This window comes from Oreochromis aureus, linkage group 7 (assembly GCF_013358895.1).
Source record: "Oreochromis aureus strain Israel breed Guangdong linkage group 7, ZZ_aureus, whole genome shotgun sequence".
Taxonomy (NCBI): Eukaryota; Metazoa; Chordata; class Actinopteri; order Cichliformes; family Cichlidae; genus Oreochromis; species Oreochromis aureus.
Window position 1 is genome coordinate 25,262,137 of NC_052948.1, and position 16,172 is coordinate 25,278,308.

A 16,172-nucleotide genomic window follows, 5' to 3' on the forward strand; every position below is an offset into this window, starting at 1 on the left:
CCCTGTGGGAGGAGACTGTAGTTCCCTTTCACGCAGTGTGTGTTGAAGCTTTGAGTTCGCAGTTTTGTTGACCCAACTTTTAAAGCTAGATTCTTCGGTAAGTTTAAGACCCTTATAGGGAACTTGCAGACCAAAAATCGACGGAGAAGCAACACCAGCTCAGAGGTCTGCTGCTAACAGGAAGTTGTTTACGTGATTTAACAAATAAAGGTAAGAAATCTTCCACATTCGCTACAATGTTTATGCAGCTTTCATTGAGATTCAAATGTGTTTTTCCACTGATGTGTTAGACTACCATCAGGGTTTGTTATATCACGTAAATTCAGGTCACTATACTTCATTCAGTATTATATTTCTTACCATACATGTGAAATAAAGATTAATATAGCTTCAAGCCAGGTTGTCGCCAGCAAAATCTAGTATTTTAATGACGTGTCAGAAAGTTTCAAATGTTTTTGCATTTTAAGGTATACAGTGTAGATCAGTGGAGCACAGTAATGACTGGTCACTGAATAATTGCAAAAAGAAAAAAAAATGTAACAGTTGTTCTTGTTAATGACCACATTCTACAGTAGAGGTGTTAAACATGCTAAAGGTCCAGTCCGTTCAATTGCATGAAGATAGCTGGACTTCAGTTTCTTGAAATGTGATGTCAGCATTACTGCACTGATGTGAAGACTTAACTGTTTGAATTTTACTCTGTATCATTCCAAAAATGTTTTTAGTTACAAAATCTCTAGACTACAGTTTTATGCTTTTGAAGGTCAATAACTCAGGTCTGAGGGTTTTTTTTTTAAGGACTCAAAATGCACACTCGTAATCCAAGTTCAATGGATTTATTTACAGCCAATGAAATTCCAGCTGATCTAAAGTTTAGGACCACATGCCTTTAAAAGGCCAAATCTTTGCAAAATGTGGATTCATCATAATTTTCTGTCAGGTAGTCACACTGTCATGATGTTCTGATGGCAAAGGCAAAAAGACGTTCAGTTTTTGAACGTGGTCGGGTTGTTGAACTGCATAAGCAGGGTCTCTCGCAGCGTGCCATTGCTGCTGAGGGACACAGGAAGACAGTCATTTGGAATTTCTTACATGATCCTGAGGGTTATGGAACAAAAAAGTCAAGTGGAAGACCCCCAAAAATTTCACCAGCACTGAGCCGGAGGATCCCATTGGCTGTTAGTCAAGACACTGGACGATCCTCGACCCAAATTAAGGCTGTTACTGGTGCCAGCTGCAGCCCCATAACTATCAGATGGCATCTGACTGAAGGGCTTCAAAAACAAAAAACGTATTCAAAGGCCTCCTCTCCTTGAACGCCACAGAATTTACCATTTGGACTTTGCAAGAGAGCACCAAACATGGGACATTGAAAGATGGAATAAAGTTTTATTCTCTGATGAGAAAAAAAATGTAACCTTGATGTTGGTCTTGATGGTTTCCAACGTTACTAGCATGACAAGCAGATATCACCCGAGATGTTTTCTACGCGCCACAGCAGAGGGGGCACCATAATGGTCTGGGGTCCTTTTTCCTTCAGTAGATGCAGGGGTGTTAAATGGCCGCTGGCTATGTCCAGATATTGCAGAGAACATCCCTCATGACTGAGGGCCCTCGTCTGTGTGGTAACGACTGGGTTTTTCAACAGGACAACGCTACGGTACACAATGCCTGCAGGACAATGGACTTTTTCCAGGAGAATAACATCACTCTTTTGGACCATCCTGCATGGTCCCCTGATCTAAATCCCACTGAGAACCTTTGGGGATGGATGGCAAGGGAAGTTTAAAAAAATGGACAACAGTTCCAAACAGTATCATCATCATCATCATCATCATCATCGTTTATTTATATAGCACTTTAAAAACACACAAGGCTGACCAAAGTGCTGAACATTAAAACATAATAGATACCATAAGAATAATAAATACAATAAAATAATGAACATAGCAAAAACAATAAAATATAAGTAAATACAAGTCAGTCAACCACTGAGTCAAAAGCCAGTAAATAAAAATGCGTTTTCAACCTGGATTTAAAAACCATCACCGATGTCGATTGCCTAATGTGAAGAGGAAGATTATTCCAAAGCTTAGGAGCCACAATAGAGAACGCTCGGTCTCCTCTCAGTTTCAACCGCGATTTGGGGACTGAAAGCAACAACTGCTCAGCTGACCGGAGCGAGCGAGTGGGGACATAGGGCTTCAGCAAATCAGACAAATATGCAGGTGCCAGACCATTTAAAGATTTAAAAACCAATAAAAGAACTTTAAAATGAATCCTAAATTCAATTGGAAGCCAGTGCAGGGAGGCCAGGACCGGAGTAATGTGCTCAAATTTCCTTTTACCAGATAAAAACCGTGCTGCAGCATTCTGTACTAGTTGCAGGCGTGTCAGAGTGCCCAGTCCAACCCCTATTAAAAGGGAGTTACAATAATCCAAGCGTGAGGTTATAAAAGCATGGATAACAGTCTCCAAGTCACGTCTTGAAAGAAAAGGTTTAACCTTCGACAGACGCCTGAGGTGATAGAATGACGATTTCACCACCCCATTTACGTGGCCATCAAAGGTAAGTGCAGAGTCGATTTTTAACCCAAGATTAGTAATCGAGCTCTTCAGGTGAGGGGTCAGAGCAGCAAGGTCAACATCAGACAGTAGATGCCCTTCGTGCTGCTGTCTTCACCACTTGGAGAAATGTTCCCACTCATCTCAAAGAAACTCTTGCATCAAGCATGCTGCAACAAATTTTTGAAGTGATCCACAATAATGATGTAGCTACTCATTACTGAGTGCATGTTTGGAATTTTGATTTTTGTTTTGTGGGGGGTTAAGGGTTTTTTATGGAGGTGTGGTCCTAAACTTTTGATCAGCTGTAAAACAGCCTGTTTCAGTTTAAGCGTTCTTTTCAATAAATTGCATGCTCAAAAAAGGTTTTGTCTCACTCCCATTTCTTCTTGTTGTATGTTGAAACTGTACTTGGAACCTTGTTAAGATCCAACCATGCAAAATATGATTTTTTTGCCATTTTTCAAGTGGTCTTAAACTTTTGATCGGAACTGTATTTAATAGAAATGCATATAATGCTTGAGTGATTCAATTCCAAATCCAAATCAAGTAATATGTTTTTATATCGAGTTCAGGATGGACAGGAAGCAGTGTTGTGTGAAGCTGTCGGTTCAGCCATCCAGAGGGCTCATGGATGAGAAATTCATTGTCCTCGTCCAGAATGCCCTGCCTGGTTCCCAACTAACCATCCGTGCCCTGCATCAGTGTGAAGATGGACACAGCTGGGAAGCGTTTGGTCACTACACTGCCGATACCACAGGGACCATCAATGGTACGTTGTTCAGTACTGAGACCTGGAAAATTCAGGGAAGAAAATGTAGAAATATGTGCAAGTATCTAACAGATTGTGTTTTATTTTTTTGTAGTTTCAGAGGATCCCAGTATACGTGGGACATATTCCGGTGTTGAACAGATGGGTCTACTGTGGAGCCTCAGACCAATTCCAGGCAGCAAACCTGGGCTGAGGTAGGCTTTTTGTGTAGATGACACCAATACAGAATCCATTATTGGCACCATAGATAATTCTGCCATCACTCCTCAGGATGCGAAAGAAAAACATCCAGACTCCCATGGAGGTCACAATTTCGGTTTACCAGGGTCACCAGACAGAGGCTTTGCAGATCTGGTGCCACTCTCTGGTGTGGTGGTAGAGCGCTGGTATATGGCACCTGGTGTGCGTAGGATTCCAGTTACAGAAGGTGGACTCACCGCAACCCTTTTTCTGCCCTCGGGTAAGACCTGAAGAGTCCACAGTGAGATGTCCTGTGGGTGTAAATTAGATCAGCATGTGTTTGTTAACTTGTCTTAAGGTCCTGGACCTTTTCCTGGCCTCCTGGATCTATGGGGGGGTGGAGCGCAGTTGGTGGAGTACCGTGCAGCGCTCTTGGCCTCCCATGGCTTCGCTAGTATGGCCATCGACTACCTGACCTCTAAATTCACCATGGAAACTGGAAAGATGGTGGACAACCAGTATTTTGAGGTAGATCTAACGAATTTAATGTTTTGGTTACAAGGCAGCAACATGAAAAAAGGAGATAGTTCAGTTAGTCTCTTTCACCTCTAGAGCAATGTTGACCACTGTGGGCTTCCACCTGAGTTATCCTTCTTTTTGACTCTAATGAAGACCGTAGTTTACAAAATGAAGATCATATTGTCTTCAAAAAGACTTGAAACAAGCAATTAAGCCCATAAAAGCCAAACGAGAATGTTTACTGATGTCATAGATTCAAGGAGTTCAGGTCCATTCCATAGACTTCCATACATATCTTTTTGCAACCAGAGGAATCACTATATGGATCATGGAAAACAAGGTATGTTTTAATGCACTTAGACTTCTTGGCATTGTTGCTTACACCAGTGAATAAAATTGGTTTTCATAGAGTCTATGTTGAAAATGAAATAGTTATACGCTTTTGGATCTGATATTAAATGATCTTCAATGCCACCTTCCTCAAACAAAGTCTCTGCAAAGTCTGATTACATGCATGGAACAACATAGAATCTCCTGCCTCCAGCATTTCCTACCCAAGCACTATCCTTGCTGAAACTAAACTGAGCATTTCCACTAATAAGAACACATTTCATGTTTACTTAAATAAGAGCAACTTCAGGATATGTCCCAGCTTCATTTTCTTAACCCTTTTGATGTGTGAAAACAGCTCAGAAATCTCTGTACAATGTAAACCAGATGAAGTTAGAACGACAGTGAGACAGTTTACAGCCTTCCTTACAATGCTTTGAATGCTACGAAGCTCTGGGCTTTTCCATTGCACTGTCTTGGGTCTGTATCGTCCTGTTCTGTCTAGTGTTGTTTATTTTTGCAAGTTTTTGCACCTTGCACTTTATGTAGTCTTGTGTTCGTCCATTATATGTCATATGTAGCACCAGGGTCTCAGAGGAATGCTGTCTCATTTCACTCTGTGCTGTACCACTGTACATGGTTGAAATGACAATAAAAGCCACATGACTTGACTTTTAGATGCACTATGTTTCATGTCAGGTTGATAAAGACAGCATTTGCGCCCTGAATAAAACATTTGGGTGATGTCACGAGATGCTACAAAGAAATGGAACATAAAGTTTTCTCATCTCAGATCATGTATGCCTTAAAAGATCTTCAGTTTCTTTAATTTCAAATAATGAAATACAAACTGCCCTTGAAACTGCTGTCACTGTGCTGTGTGTGTGTGTTTATAGGTCAAAGCCCCATGAAAAATCGGCCCAAAGTGTCATTCGCCTTCACTCATGTCTTTAATCAGACAGCAGGAATGAGATTGAGAAATGCTGAAGTTGTTTTAGTTTAAAACCTTTAAAATCAATTTACATTTGTTATTCAGGTGTTATGGCATGCATGATTTTTAAAATATAGATGATGTTAAACCATGGACAATGGTTTCTGTGCTTCTGAGTTTGAGTTTATACCTTTTGGCTTTTGTACAAGATTTTGTGTTTTGTTTAGTAATTATGTTGGTACCTTTATGTTTTGAGGAATTGGGTTTGACACTGGCCCTAAAAATCCTCTTGAAGAATTCTTTTATCTGACCTTAAAGATCAAAAATGAAAGTCCTGGTTTTGGTGTTTTACCTGTTGTCCAATATATTTTTCCACCTGCAGACAGCCTACAGAGTCCTGCAGCAACATCCTCAGGTCTGCGGCAGCAAGATTGCCATGATAGGTCTTTCCTTTGGCACCAGTATGACCCTCAAGATGGCTATTTACTCTGAAGTTATAAAAGTAAGCCATGATATTTTTTTATCGTGAAACTGCAGCTGGAAAATCAGCATCAGTCTGTTTTCAGTAACAATGATGCTCAAGATAAAGAAATAGGTTGACCACTGGCTGTGTTTTTATAGTTATTGGTTTTGGCAAATTGCTACTTCATCATTTCTTAGAATATTCTTGTCTACCCATCTTAGTCCTAATCAGGTCTTTTTGTCAGTTGATAACATCTGTGTACTTTGTGTTTTTCTCCAGCTCAGTGCTGCAGTCTGTATCAGTGGGAGTCATGTGCAGCCAGTTGAGGGATCTGTGGAAGAAATAATGGGATTCTTTCAGAAGTAAGTTTACATGTTGTCATTTACTTTTTAGTTAAAGCCAAATTGGAAAGCTAATATATAGAAAGATGTCAGAATAATCCTTTTTAATTTTCGCTTTAAATTTTTTGTCACATCAGAAATGCTGGGAAGACTCGCTTCAATGAAAAGAACGAGGCGATCTGGCGAGATCTGCTGTTGCCCATCCCCACCGACCCTTCACTCAAAGCCGATGTGGGTACCACCAGCTAAAGCATCTCTCTGTCTTACGATGCGTTCACACCGAACGCGATAGACGTGACCAGAGCTTCAGGTTTACATGTAAAGTCAATGGAGGAGCGCGATGAAGCGCGAAACTTCAGAAGCAGTTTTGAGTGGCGAAAACGCTTTTCTACCTGATTCGTGCAACCAAGTAGCGCGACTGATGCGTTTGAAGCGTGAAGTAAAATACGCGCTGTAGTTTGTGTGGTGCATTTTGTGCATTCGCGCTTATTGCGTCTACTGCTCGAGTTGGAAAAATCTGAACTCCAGCGTCAAGTCGCGCTGCGACAACCAATCAGGAGCCTGGTGACGTGATGCTCTGACCTAGTTCAAAGGGGCAGGTCCAGCCAAAGCCATTCATTCTAGCAATCAGTAGTTCAGTCGTAGGCTCTCCAGGGCAGAAACAATGTTCTTATTTTTCTCCTCCTTCTCCCTGAGGCTCTTCCACTTTAATAGTCCTTTTTATTCCTGTCTCTCTGTAAATAGTTACATTTTATATATTTATGTTTAATGTTTTTCTGTTTGAGCATCTTAATATTGTTTCAAATAAATTTTTGTAATGACTAATGTGTAAAGTGTCTTTTTCACCGCTGCTCTGCTCTCCACAGTGAATAGAGAAGGGAGACTCTCTCTTCAAACGCTAGATCGACAGCTGCCATCTTAACATACCATCTGGCAGGACTTCCTCTCACATTTCCGCTTCACGTGTGTGAAAATTGCATATTTTAAAGCGCGACCAGTTCGCTTTGGATGCGCTTCGAGGTGCGAATGTGCACGCGACCGGCTAGGGGCATCTGGTGCTTTTTGGTCGCGTCTATCGCGTTCGGTGTGAACACACCGTTAAGGCCCTTACATACCAGAGATGATAAATCCATGCTTATATTTTGTGCATTAAAAATTATTTTTGGACTCACCTAATGTAGCCATTCACACCAAGCACATAAGTCTTCCTGCTGCTGCCTTCTCTTGAGAATTGGATGAAACCAGTTTCCTTCTTTTCTTCTTTAAAAACATCAAGATAAACTCATCATCACTTGACCTTATTTCTTTAAACACCCAATTTTCCACAAAAATGCAGTGCATTCAGTAGGTAGGTATTTATGCTACACAACAAGTTCAGATCAGAAGAATTTGGAGTTGTTTTTTTGCACTTGGTATGTAAAGGCCTTAACTCTTAGTACTTGTTACTACAGTTTTGAGTTTTTAAAAGTTTTCTAAATGTCATTCAAAAGAAAAGTTTATGCTTTGTTTCATGCAATTAATATCTTTGAAAGGAGTTTGTGTTCAGATTTATATTGTGCCTTTTTGGTTGTGGTTGTGATAGGATGTGTTGTGAGCTCCTAGACTATGAGTGACTTTCATGTTGTATAGTTGTGCTTGCTTTATTCTACTTTTGTAATTTACATTTCCTATATAGCAACACACTCTGCACAAGCCAGACTTGCTATGCACACAATTCAGCTCAGCTGTTAGTGTTAAAAGATGAAAAGCATCCACTGTCCTGAGTTAACAAGTGGTATGGATTATATTATTTATTGATACAAATCACATTTGTTCAATTCAATTCAAATGGCAGCAAATCACAACAGTTGGGGTGATATGTTATTATAAGGTTTTCAAGACCTGTAGACCTTACTATATCAAAGACGCTGTATATGAGGGGAGGAATTTTGAATATGATTCTGGATTTCACAGGGAGCCAATGAAGGAGAAGCCAATAGGGGGGAATTATGCGTTATAAGTAGTATATAAAGTTTAAAGTATAAAGTTTGTACTTTGCCAGTCTTCTTAATTATAATTAATTATTAAGTAAACTGCAGAAATGTCTTAAATACATAAAAACCTAGATTAAGTCTAATTTCCTGCATTTAAAGTCAGATTGTCATGGTTCTGGGTCGCTGACCCAGTGTTTTGTGTTTATGAACTGTTGATTCTTGTTACTCATTATTGTTTTGATCTCGAGGAGTGATTTATTTTTCCTAGTCTCTATTGGTTAATTAAGTCTTAATTGGTGTATCTCATCCGGATGCATGGATGGATAAACCTGGACATCATCTGCATAGAACTGAAAATGAATGCTATGCCTTACTGCCTAAGGGAAGTATGTGTAATGTAAACAGAAGTAACGCAGAACCTTGTGGAATGTTTTTTTTTTAACTTGTTCTGTCTGGCAGAATCGTGGTCTGAAGGCTTTGCCAAACACATTTGCTTTCCAAAGAGGAGCACTGTAGACTCTCTGTAGGTTCCTTTTGTTAATCTTTTTGTTTTATTTTGTTATTCATATTATTATCAGAGTGGATGTTATGCCAGAGCAGACAAGGGGTGACACCAGGTTGGCGAAAGACATGGCTAAGACAAGCCATCCTGGACCACAACCCTCAAGGGAGCAGGCCAGCAACCACACCAAAACGCCCAGCCAGGCGACTCGTAGGCAGGGCTGAGCGCCTCAGACCCAGGCCTAAACACACACACTGCACAAAGATACATCTTTCCATATCCACCTTAACCTCTGAAGTGCAGATGAACACATGTCCTCTAGAGCCAGCAGTGACCGTAGTGTGTCAGGAAGACTCCCCATTTACATGAACAACTTTTAGTCTCTTAGATGTGATTCAACCCAGTGCTGCATAGTAGTTTTAATACCTACACTATGCACTGATCTGTGTCATGTAATCTTATGGTCAACATTATCAAATACTGCAGAGATGAGTCCACTGTTAGAGGCCATACAAAATTATTTATAACCTTCACTAATGCTATTTCTGTACTTTGAGAAATCCTGACTCAGATTCTGCAATAAACCATTCCGTTACAGATAATCATGTAGCTGTTTTACAGCTATTGTTTCAAGATTTATTTTAGATAAAAGGAAGGTTGGATTTGTGTAAATAAATAACCAACAGTGAGCCAAAAGTCCAAAGTCAACATTAGTCAAACAGCACAAGAGACGAGGGTGACACAAAGCTACAGTGCTGTGAAATAGTATTTATTTATCCCTTTCCCAGTTTCTTGTATTTATTTATTTATTTTTTTATTTATGTTGTAAATTTGTCACACTAATTTTTCAGATCATCAAATAAATTTTTATGTTAGCATGGATAACCTGAAAAAATATGAAATGTAGTTTTTAAAAGGTTATTTCATTTATTAAGGCAAAAGGGCTATCCAAACCTACCTGGCCCTATGTGAAAAGGTAATTGCACACCTTGGTAAATCATGAATTAACTAGCCATACCCAGGCCTGATGACTGCCAGAGTTAATGAATCAAGAAATAATTTAAATAGGTTCTAGATAGTAAGTACAAGTAATATATTTCCTAAATGCCCGCCATCAACATTTTTCAGAAAAAGTACCTAGTTTTAATCAATGTAGTATAAGATTATTGGGTAAATATTTGCAACTAAAATTCCAATTGAATAAACATGAATCCAACATGAATAAAGTAAATAATTTTGGCCATAATCGTGCAGCGCTACTTCCTTCTATGCCATGAACTAGGGATAGTTTCCTCATTCTATATATTTTTCAAAAGAGCCAATATTTCTTTCAAAAATGGATCACTTAGTCTATTAAGAATCTCATTGCTAGTGTCATCTCTTCCAAGTGCTATGCAGAAATAAATATTACATACAATGTTGTCTTAATAAACTCCGTGTGTATGTATGTGTTTCCCTAACATTTCATTTGTTTTTCTTACTCTGTGAACAGATGTAACCTTACAGTTTTGCTTTATCCTCCTCACTTGCAGCAGCCATGTTTTTCTCTTCTAATACTATTATCTTGCTTCTTTTTAGAAGCAAATACTCCTGACTCTAGAGTTCTCCAACTGATATCTCTAGTAGTGTACCATACCCCATCTCTTTTTCTTTTTCCTTGACCTTGATGAAAACTGAACATTGAATCTGAACAACCTTGCGGGCTTAACAATGTGACTCTGAATGTCTGCCATGTTAAAACTACAGGAGATGGTCAATAAAACTTCACCACAACATGTTCTGAATTTCCTTGCTGTAATTCAGAACATAAAAGAGAAACACATACATAACTCTGAGCATTCACTGTATTATTTTTTATAGTAGCCCAGATAACTTGCTCACTCACGCTCCGTTATTGGGTTTGTTTGGATTTTGACCTGCTAATTTGCATTTCTCTTCGTAGAATGTTAGTTATTAACCCTCTGGGGTCCAGGGTATAATGGTTTATCTTGCCTTGTTTGGTATCATTCTTTTCAGCACAACCTCAAATATCTTAAATCGGAGTTATTTTTTCATTTTGACATATTGTATTAGCACAATTGATCTAAATAAGTAAATAAATAAATAAATAACTTAATATCCGAGTAGAAAAGTTAAATTTTTTACTCTAAAAACTACAAACATGTTTAACAAATCATTTTCATAACTTGAAACGCAAATAGAAAATGTACATTTCTATTTACCTAAAAATGCAGCCAGGGCCTCAGGCGTTTTTTTTATATAACCATTTAAAACTATCTGCAGAACAATCAGGTGTTCTGCATCAAATAAGATGCCACACAAATTATTTCCGCCATTTCAAAAAAATAGTTTGTCCAGTATGACAGAGGAGAACACCACAGGCCTAAACTCTGCAGGTCTGACAGCAAGAGGTGTATCACTCCTCCCGTTTTCTAGCTGGAGACAGCATTTACACTGCAGTCTGACTTTGGTGGCTTTCTGGAGCAACTATGACATTCATCAGTATAACTGACACGCAAAAAAAACAACGACTACACTACACACTAACTACACACTCCAAACATGCCAAACTTCGCAAATCTCTCACATATCAAAACTCGCTCTCTCTCTTTTTTCCACTCTCTCTCGCTCTCTCTCTCTCACTCTTAAAACTTCCCCCTTTCCCAAATAACCAAATGCCACATGTTGCCATATCATTTTTTGATTGGTTGACATGGTACGTTTTTCCACTACTGGGGAAGGGGTGGTTTTTTTTTTTTTCTTCTTTTTTTCACTCACAAGTGGATAGTGTTTGCTAGTACTGTCCACAGAAAACACTGTTTTTACCGTTTCTTCCCACTGTTAACACCACTGTTTTGCTCAGAAAAAAAAACATTGCGTGAATTTTTTATCATAACTCTGGTTTTACGTGGCCTGTCAACACAATTAAAAAACTTGTATATAGTTTGAAGTCTGTACTTTCGACCCAAGTTGAAATGGAGACTCTGGGTCACTGCATCTTGTTGCTGTGTCGGCTTAAATTGGTCATGTTATTTTGAAACGACTGCGCAGGTTAATTACTGAAGTAAACTAGCTGGGTCTTTGTATATCATTTCTGTTAGTAGATCACCCTGCAATTGCAGCATTACAATAGTTTATCCCACTTAGTAAATCTCTCCCATAGCCTCTGTCCATCCATCCATTTTCTTCCAGTTATCCCATGGCTAGGCCTCCAGCCACCTGGTCATAACTTATTCAATGGAACACCAACGTGTTCCCAGGCCAGCTGAGAAATGTAATCTCTCTAGCAAGTCCTGGGTCTGCCCCGGAGCCTTCTTTTGGTGGGACATGCCTGGAAAATGTCATCCAGGAGGTGCCTTGGAGGCATCTTAATCAGGTGCCGAAACCACCTCAACTGGTTCCTTTCGAAGTGGAAGAGTAGCGGCTCTACTCTGAGCCCCTCTCGAATAACTAAACTTTTCACCATGTTTCTAAGGAGGGAGTCGGACACTTTTTGGACATATCACAGAGCTCATGATCATCATAGGTGAAGGTAGATTGCCCAGTAAATGGACAGCTTCGCTTTTGGCTCGCTCTTCATCATGATGGACCGGGGCACCCCAATCCATCTGTCAGTCTCTCCTTCACCTTTCTCCTCACTCAAGTTACTTTAACCGTTCCACTTGGGGCAGCAACTTGTCCAGCGTAAGCACTCCACCTTTTTTGAGGTGAGGAAAAAGGTGCAACGTCTGATTTGGAGGTGCTAATTTTCATTGTTGCCGCTTCACACTCAGCTGCGAACTGCTCCAGTGTGACCTGGAAGCCACCACCTGATGAAGACACTAGGACCACATCATCTGCAAACAGCAGAAATGAGCTTCTGAGTGGAAACCTTCCGCCATGTCTCTAGGTCTAGAAATCGGTGACAAAGGGCAGCCCTGGCAGAGTCCAGCACCCACCGGGAATGAGACCGACCATTTCCAGCAATGCGGACCAAGCTTTTGCAACAGTTGTACAGGGACCGAATGGCTTGTTGCAACAGACCAGACACCCCATACTCCCGAAGCATTCTCCACAGGACATGCCGAGGGGTGCAGATGAATGCCTACAAAGTCTACAAAGTACATGTAGGCGGAAACCATCACCCCAGTCTGCCAATCCAGAGGCACTGCCCCAGCTCTCCAAGCATTGTTACTGAGGCATGTCAACCAAGATAGCCCTACAACATCCATACCCTTTAGCAACTCAGCGCGACAGGCATTCCCAGCATAACCTCACTATACCTGTAGGTGTGCCAGATCTGTCCAGCGTCCTCTTCTGCCACCTCATCCAACTCACCACCGGGTGGTGATCAGTTGACAGTTTGGCTCCTCTCTTCATCTGAGTGTCCAGGAGAAATGAGTTTCATTCGAAGGGTGGCTGGGCTCTCGCTTTAGAAATAGTGTGAGGATCTCAGTCATTCCAGAGGGACTCTGAGTAGAGCCACTGCTCCTCCACGTCAAAAGGAACCAGTTGAGGTGTTTTGGGCATCTAAATAAGATGCCTCCTCCTCCTCGCAGGTGAGATATTTCAGGCATGTCCTAAAGGGAGGAGGCCTTCGGGCAGACCCAGAATATCACATCTCTTTAGCTGGCTTAGGCATGACTCATTGTGTCTTCCAGATGACCTGGAAGAGGTGGCTGGGTGAGTCAGACTGACCGACTCACCTCAGACTGTTGCCCCTGTTACTCAAATCCAGGCAAGCAGTACAAAATAGATGGAAGAAAATTGCTTTCTAATAGCTTATGCTGCAAGGTCATCAGCCCTACTTTCAGATCCCATGGAGGGACAGGCAGTCCCCAGTCTCACTACTTTACCTTCAAACACTAAACAGTAAAACCATCCATCCATCCATTCTCCTCCACTTATCCAATTAAGTGTTGCAAGGGTGCTGGAGCCTAACCCAGCTACTACAGGATGAGAGGCAGGGTACATTCTAGATAGATCGCCAGTCTGTCACAAGGCTAACACAGACAGACAACCATTTCCACTCACCGTCAGGCCTATGGGCAATTTTGGACCAGTTAATCTAACCCAACTAATTGCATGTATTTGGACCGTGGGAGGAAGCTGAAGTACCCAGAGAAAACTCCTCATAGAAGGGCCCAGGCTAGATGGTGGAATCAAACTAAGGACCTTCTTGCTGTGAGGGCAACAGAGCTAACAACCATGCCACTGGTGGTTACCACTGTCCAACAATAAAAAGCAAAACTTACAAATATTCACTAAAAATCCAAAGCTGAAATCTATAACTAAGAATTCAAAACTCATAACAACAGAACAGAAACTAACAACAGAAACCCTTTGGATCATACCAGCAAGAGGTGATAGAAAGCTATGCATAATTTCATGGGTGAAAAAAACAAAACTTCTGCTGTTTCTGTCTGTTCAGGTGGGAAGGCTACAGTGTCCTCTGTTGCTGGTTGTAGGCGAGGATGATCAGAACTGGCCAGCCCAAGAGTCAGCACTGGATGTAAGTTTCCTGGGACGACTTCTTATGTGAACAAGGTGGTTGAAATAAGGTTAGAAATGGGATTGAAAAGAGTTGGCTTGACCTGTGATTACTTATAAAAAATTGAATAAGTTGTGGGTGTTCAAAATGGCTTTTTGGACTTAACAAACACTTAAGTTATTGATATAAATGTATGGTCAGTAATCCAAGAGGCCACTGCACAGACCTCTGACAAAGAAGTGACTTGCATAAAGCTCATGAGTTTGCAAGATTCTTGGTGGAATGTGGATAAACCCCTGCGGAGTATAGCCTGCCTACCTTTTCATGTGCCCCTTGTATTGCCTTCATTATCCAATAAGAGAGCCTTGTCTTAGTGGCCGGAATCCCTAGTCAATTAGCTCGGTAACAGACAAACAGCTGGTATGTTCCCCTGTGCGGCTGGGCCTCAAGAAGATATACCCTCAAGGACCATAATGGCCCACCAGCCTTTCATTCGTGATTTTGAGGAAGGCAAAAGGGACACAGCTTGACAGACTGGCTGGCATGAAATTCCTACATAATCTGAAATGCAAGATTTGGGCCAAGTACCACACCTGCCAGTGCCAGTATTCCTTGTGTACTGAAATGGAATGCAGTTATCCCTGACATGATGGGAAACAAGAATAATGGTGGTGTTTTGCTATCCAGAAGGAGGTCATAGGCCTGCTTGTTGCCACTGCCTGCTCCTTCATTACCTTTACCAAAAGTAGAGAGGTGGAGACCTGCTGCATCTCTATGGTATCTCAGATCCATCCCCCAGCAGTTTAGCCACTCGGCACTGGTACATCACCTGTGTTATCCTCCCGTTCCTGGATTGTCAGTTGTGGCAGGCAATATATAATTGCCTGCCACGGCCAATTGGAGTAATATTTCACTTCGCAAAAATCTCAAAAGTGAAACAATATATTTAAAAATTGTACTAAATAAAACAGAAAATAGAGCCCATAGGGAGAAACAGGGGCTCAAAACTATAAAATTCAAATCTTAATAGAATTTCTCAGGTTTTTGGTGCATTACATTTGGGATGGGTAATAAATTATTGAATATCATTCGGCATAATTTTGTGAGTTCTCTGGCTATTAAGTATCAGCATGATTTTTTTTTAAATAAAATGTTTTCAAGTTTGTCTCTGTGAAGAAAAATGATGCGACAACTAAAGGGCTTCACATAAAAAATACACAATGAAACTATTTCAAAACTATAAGATAAAGTTTTACTTTAATGTTTTCCAGATTAAGGAAATGATGGCACGACGAGCGGGAACAGTCATCTGCTCACTGTCCTGTCGTACCCAAATGCAGGTCACTTGATCGAACCCCCCTACACACCGCATGCCAGATCTAGCACCTTCAAGACCGTTGAAATACAAGAGAAGGGTAGGTTCACTTTCACACTGCAAGGTTGTAGACAGTCTCAGTTGTTCTTTGAGGACCAGTCCACATTTTGGCAGGTTTGATAACTGAATGTTATGTAGTTGATGTTCAGGTAATTTTGTGGCAAGAAAATGATTGTGAAAAAAAAACTGTGGACTACTAATAATTGTGGTACCAGTTTTGGGAACAGCAGTTTTGTGGTGAGTCCTGATGTCTGTTTTGTTTTTGCAGTGATGTGTCTGTGGGGTGGACAAACGGTAGAACATTCTCGAGCTCAGGAGGATGCCTGGAAGAAGATTCTAGTGTTTCTCAGGGAGAATCTGTATGGTGGCAGGAACCCTACCTCATTTTCTCACCTGTAATCAAAATGACGACATGAGTTCCAAAGTGAAAATATTTGCCTAAAGACATAGTTAGTTAAAACTCAGAGCAGCAGTAGTCCAGATCAAATAAACAAAGCCTGTACATTAAGACAATCTACTGAGCCCACAAGAGGAATTGTGATTCTGTTCACCACACTGAGTTTAGGGTTCCCCAACCTGCTGAATCACAATTTAAACCTGTGTCTGTGCTCATTTTCTGTTTAGATACAAAGTCACCTTCTATAATGTAGGCAACAAAAAACGAGAGTTATTTTCCCCTTTTTTCTCTGCTCATGTTTTACTTACCTGATTCAAGCTGAATGCATTTATTAGAATTAAAATTTAAACTGAA

The 16,172-nt window shown here is 40.6% G+C and overlaps 1 pseudogene; it reads left to right on the forward strand.

The window, feature by feature from the left end:
• Positions 1-16,172, forward strand: LOC116319275 (annotated as a pseudogene).